Below are 6054 nucleotides of genomic sequence, written 5' to 3'. Positions count from 1 at the left end.
CGGGCAGTAGGCGGGGGACACCCTGAACCGGTTGCCTGCCAATCGCAGGGCACACAGAGATGAACAACCATCCGCGCTCACACTCACACCTCGGGACAATTTAGAGTGTTCAATCAGCCTGCCATGGATGTTTTTGGAATGTGGGAGGAAACCGGAGAACCCGGATAAAACCCACGCAGGCCCGCGGAGAACATGCAAACTCCACACAGGGAGGCCGGAGCTGAAATTGAACCCGGTACCTCTGCACTGTGAGCTCGATGCGCTAACCACTGGACCACCGGGCCGCTCATAATAATAATAATCAACATTGAATTTCAAATCCTTGTCAACCTACATTCAATTGAATACACGACAAAGACAAGCTATTTCAACAAATTGAGCCTTTAGGAGGAGGAGCTGTGTTGCAAAATACTTCACGGCTTTTCAGTTGCCAATAACAGGAAGTCATCCAGAAGTCCGCCACACACAAATCACTGTCCCGAACACACCACACAACCATTAGTTCAGTGGGGGAATTATGTCAACATTCAGCACAATATGTACTGTAGTACCGTACTGTAACTTACCTTTAGTGTGCATACTTAGGAGGATGAAGGAGAAGTTATTGTTGGTGATAGGTAGAGTTGTCATCGGAGAGATCAGTGGAGAGATGTCTTATCTTCCACAAAGAGTGTCAGGTTCAGGTGATGCTGCTGAGGTGGCATTGCTGGGGAGGCAGGTGCTGACAAAAGCACTGCAGAGGATTCGGCAGCCTGAGCTGTCTTCATCCTTCTTCATCTGTGTGGTGCTTAAGGCTGCTAGCAAGCTGACTTCGTGCTGTTTCTCTTCTTCTCATAGTAGATTAGTGTTGGAAATGCGCGTATGGATCGGTGTTGCTCGCTCGGCAGGGCTGCATCAGTAAGGGGAACTACACTACTCTATAGTACAGGGGTGGGCAATTCCAGTATTGGAGGGCCGCTATCCTGGCATGTTTTCCATTTCTTTCTGTTGCACACACACCTGATTGAAATGACCAGATCATCAGCAATCTTGACGGAAGCCTGATATTGAACATGTTCATTTGAATCAGGTGTGTTGCAACAGGGAGAGCTGTGATCAATTGAATGTAGGTTCAAAAGAACTTGCATATCATTGGATTCTGATGATTCAAAAAACATTCCGACTTCATTGGAATTGGGCTTTGTCGTCACTGGTGTTTCCTATTTCAATTTTTGGTCAAATATGAATATGTATGCTGTGTTGTTGCCCTTTCGGTGATGGAACAGTGATATTACAGCTGCTCACAATTAAAGCTAGGCTTCCGTGGCCTCCAGGGCTCCCCTTTGAAAATAAACAGATTAATCTGAAAGGGTGGGCAGAGCAAGCTTTGAAACAACATGGTTGATTTGAACATCTGGTGTGTTAATAGTGTCCCTTCCACTTCCATTGACATAATGACACTATGGTTTGGAAGGAACTATGGATGATGCAAATATGTCAAGTAATCAGTTGAAGAGGTGGACAAAACAAGTGACACGGCAGAGGATAAATTGATGTCGGTGATAGAAGAAAAGGATTCATTTGTATATTCTTCTATATTAGTGGCGGCTGCTGGTCATTCAAATGAAGGGAAGCTCAGCTGCCCCTCAGACTGACCATCTACACTGTAGTCATCATGCAGAAGGCGAGCGTGCAGACCAGCCCACTGCGCCATCAACCCCCAGAATCACTGGGTTTCCGATGGGTGGCATTTATTCATTGACCATCCAGTTTCACACAGTGAACGAACCCACTCGACGAAGCAGGCTGTGTAAAAGCACAGAGATAAGGCGGAAATGAATGAAAAGGAAGTCACTTACTTGTGATAAGTAACTGATTCTGAAAAAATGATGAAGGTATTTGAGCACATATTTCACCACTTTTTTCTGTTTTTTTCGTGCGGGGAACGGGGATTTTAGGGGAAGGTGTCCTTCTCACGCTGTTGTAACACGTGCAGAATGTGGTTTTGCGTTTTCTTGCTGAAAATCCATAAAAAAGACATTGCGTGGATGGCAGCTTATGTTTCTCCGAAATTTTTATATACCTTTTAGCATTAATGGTGCCTTCACATATGTGTAAGTTACCTATATCATTAGCACTAACGCAGCCGCATACCATTACAGATTCTGGCTTGTGAACTTTGCGTCCATAACAGGCCAGATGAATCCATTCGTCTTTGCCTCGGAAAATATGACGTGAACAATTTGAAATGTGGACTCATCAGACCACAGAGCACTTGTTTACTTTGCATCAGTTCATCTTATATGAGCTTTGCCCCAAAGAGGCCGGCAGAGTTTCTGGGTGTTGTTGATTAATGGCTTTTGCTTTGCAGAGGAGAAATTTAAGTTGCACATGCAGATGTAGCGCCAAACTGTATTTACTGACATTGGTTTTCTGAGGTGTTCCTGAGCCCATGTGGCGATATCCTTTAAACATTAATGACGTTGTTTTTTTAAAACCAATCATGGCCTGTTCACTTTTGGGATGTTCCAAACAGGTGTTTGATGAGCATTCCTCAATTTTCTGTTTTTTTTTTTTTTTTGCCACCTGTCCCAGCTTTTTTGGAAGGGCCTATGATTTTCCACCGAAAAAAGACATCTTTTGGAAGTAGAATTTGGCACAGGTTTTTGTGACGCTGACTGAAAATCTGCCCTAATCTGAATAAATGACAGTTCATCTTGTTCTAAACTTAATCTGATACCATGAAAGGTGGTCCACCGCATATACTTTCCTAATTCAGAATTTTCCAAAATGTATTCTATTGTTGCAGACACATGGAACACACATCGCTTGATACAGCAAACATAGCTGTCTTTGTCGAAAAATTTACTGGGCAGATGTTTTAAAAAAGTGTGATGGTGGTCGACCGGTTAGCGCATCGACCTCACAGTGCAGAGGTGCAGGGTTCGATTCCGGCTTCGGCCTCCCTGTGTAGAGTTTGCATGTTCTCCTCGAGTCTGTGTGGGTTTTCTCTGGGTAATCCGGTTTCCTCTCACATTCCAAAAAAATGAATGGTAGGCTGATTGAAGACTCTAAATTGTCGCTAGGTGTGAGTGTGCCTTGCGATTGGCTGGCAACTGGTTCAGGGTGTCCCCCGCCTACTGCCCAAAGACAGCTGGGATAGGCTTCAGCACCCCCCGCAACCCTTGTGAGGATAAGCAGATGGGAAAATGGATGGATATATATATATATATATATATATATATATATACAGTATATTATCATTTAGACGCATCTGCATAAAGTAAATTTAGGACTGGAAGGTGGAGATAAGTGGTTGTTTGTTTTGGAGCGAGTAGGAAACAATAAAAAGAAACTTATATTTTGTTCACTTTCTGTATGTTATTTTATTTGTTTCCTGAATTGAAAAAAATGTTCAGAACAGCGAAATTTGTCCAGCATGGCTGGGAGTTCAGTACCCCTAAACCGCTGATGCTAGAATTACACTTGCATATTCCAGACCTACATGCTTACCTTGGAGACTGGAGTCAGGGAATTAGCTAAAAACCCTCCAGTCCACTGGTCAGTAATCAATCTGTTTTGATACATAGTTTTGGAACCGTGACTTTTAAGATAGAGTTGCACCTACCTATTGGAAAGGTCACAAGCGTACATTAATTAACCAAGAGGGAAATGAACTAATGGAGGCTGGCGAGTGGCATTTAATGTGACACCTAATCCGAAAAGAGTCACGATAGCCTCACCCTTGTTTCATTTGGTTTACACTTCCACAGTCATCCTAGATGGCCTTTTACAGTCGCAACTAATACAGGAACCGAAATTACTACTATTTTTATAACTCACTGTTTGTATTCTTGTCTATATTTGTAGAAGTAGAATTTACTTAAAAAAAAAAAATCAAGTTGTTTCCTTCGAGTTTTTCACATATGTCCTGGAGGTGGGGCTTGCTGGTGAGCGCCCAGTAGCCGAGCCTGTACCCATGGGGCCCGTTCGGGCCGCCCTTAAAAAGGCAATGTGGGTCCCTCCTTATCATAAACTCCCCACCTGCGGGAGGGGTCAAAGGGGTCGGGGTGCCCTGTGAGCTAGGCGGCGGCAAAAGGCCTTGGCAAGCCAGTCCCCAGCTACATAACTAGCTCTAGGGATATGGAATGTTACCTCTCTGTGTGTGAACAAGAGAAATTCCGACTTGATAGTCAGGGTCACCTTCACGCACAGCTTAGGCTCTGGTACCAGTCCTCTTGAGGGGGTTGGACACTCTTCTATTCTGGAGTTGCCCAAGATGAGAGGCACCGATTAGGTGCGGGCATACTGATCGTCCCACGGCTTTGTGCCTGTATATTGGGGTTCAAGTGGGTGAGAGGGTAGCCTACCTCTGCCTATTGAGTGTTGTTTGTGCCGATGCATCAAACAGCAGTTCAGAGTACCCACCCTTCTTGGAGTCCTTGGAGAGTGTGCTGGAGAGCACTCCCCTTGGGGACTCCATCGTTCTCCTGGGGGACTTCAATGCTCACATGGGAAATGGCATTGAGACCTGGAAGGGCGTGATTGGAAGGAATGCCCCCCCAAATCTGAACCCTAATGTCAATCAGCTCTACACCTTCAGCAGGGTCCTTGAAGGGGCATGGAAGTTCCGTCAACCAATCTACATGTGTTTTGTAGACTCGGGGGGAGGCATTTGACCGCGTCCCTCGTGGAGTTCTGTGGGCGGTGCTGTGGGAGTATGGCATACCGAGTCCCCTGACACGGTCCCTGGATCACCGATGTCAGAGTTTGGTCCGCATTGCCGGCAGGAAGTTGGATTTGTTTTCAGTGAGAGTTGGACTCCTACCAAGGCTGGCCTTTATTACAGATTCTATTCATAATATCCTTTCTGGACAGAATTTCTAGGTGCGGCCGAGGTAGAGAGGGGTCCGGTTTGGTGGCCACAGTATTGCATCTTTGCTTTTTGCAGATGATGGGGTACTGATGATTTCTTCAAAGTGTGATCTCCAACTCTCACCGGAGCTGGCCAAGTGAGTTCTTGGGCTATGGCCGTGTACAATGCCCGTCTCGAACTTCGGTCTTCCTTCCCGGACTTTCTCGCTGGGTTCCGCCGTGTGTTTCACCATGCGATTCGGAGTAAGGAAACCGGGTGGCAATTATTGGACTGTGTAAAGGGTCGTCGGTCGTTTGCTGACTACTTCATTCATTTTGTACTTTGATGGTGGAGAGTGGGTTCGGTGACTGTGCCCTACGAACTACGGACTTCGCACCTCTCTCAAGGAAGAGCTGGCCATCCATGATCACTCTGCCTCACTTGTGGAACACATTAGTCTGGTCATTCATTTGGGCAATCCACTGAGGGAGAGACACCGGGAACGTGGAGCAGAGCGATACCCAAGCCCGAGCGCCGTCCAGTTCCAGCTCCAGCAGTCCATGGTGAAGAACCGATGCAGCTCGGAGGTGGTGGACTGATATTTTTGCATAGATTTGTCGAAGTAAAGTGTTGCATTGTGATATTTCGCTTTCGGATCATGTTAAATCATTGCTAATAATTATTGTGAGAAATCATGTACATGGTCTTGATGTACAGTACATAAACATCATAAATTCATTACATAATAATTCACGTCACTATTACCGCAGTTAATAATACAAAAAGTCCTACAATTTAAATACATATTGATTTTGTCCATTAATGCATCCAGGGTCAAGGTTATCCCAGCTGATTTCAGGCGAAAGGCGAGTACACCCTGCATCGAATACCAGTAAATTGCAAAGTAATAAAAACAACAACAAAATAATCATACTCATGTTGACGCTGACAGACAATTAAGAGTTGTCAATTATCCCAAAATGCACAATTTTGGAGTATGGGATGACATGAGACAAAGCATGCAAGCAAGGGGAAAACATGAACAGGTATTTGAAGGCAGCTCTCATAACTGTGAGGCAGACTTGCAAACTACTATCTCACTGTGTTGCCACTTTGAGCTCATTCCATGATTAAGCCGTTTGAAGGGGGTGAGACATCTCATCGTGACCTGCATGGTACAATGTCCACAAGAAGTACATTCAAGTATTTCATCAAAAAAA

The sequence above is a fragment of the Hippocampus comes genome, unplaced genomic scaffold (assembly GCF_001891065.2).
Source record: "Hippocampus comes isolate QL1 unplaced genomic scaffold, H_comes_QL1_v1.1 scaffold94, whole genome shotgun sequence".
NCBI classification, from domain to species: Eukaryota; Metazoa; Chordata; class Actinopteri; order Syngnathiformes; family Syngnathidae; genus Hippocampus; species Hippocampus comes.
The sequence above is the reverse complement of the archived record's forward strand: the minus strand, read 5'-3'. Positions refer to the sequence as shown.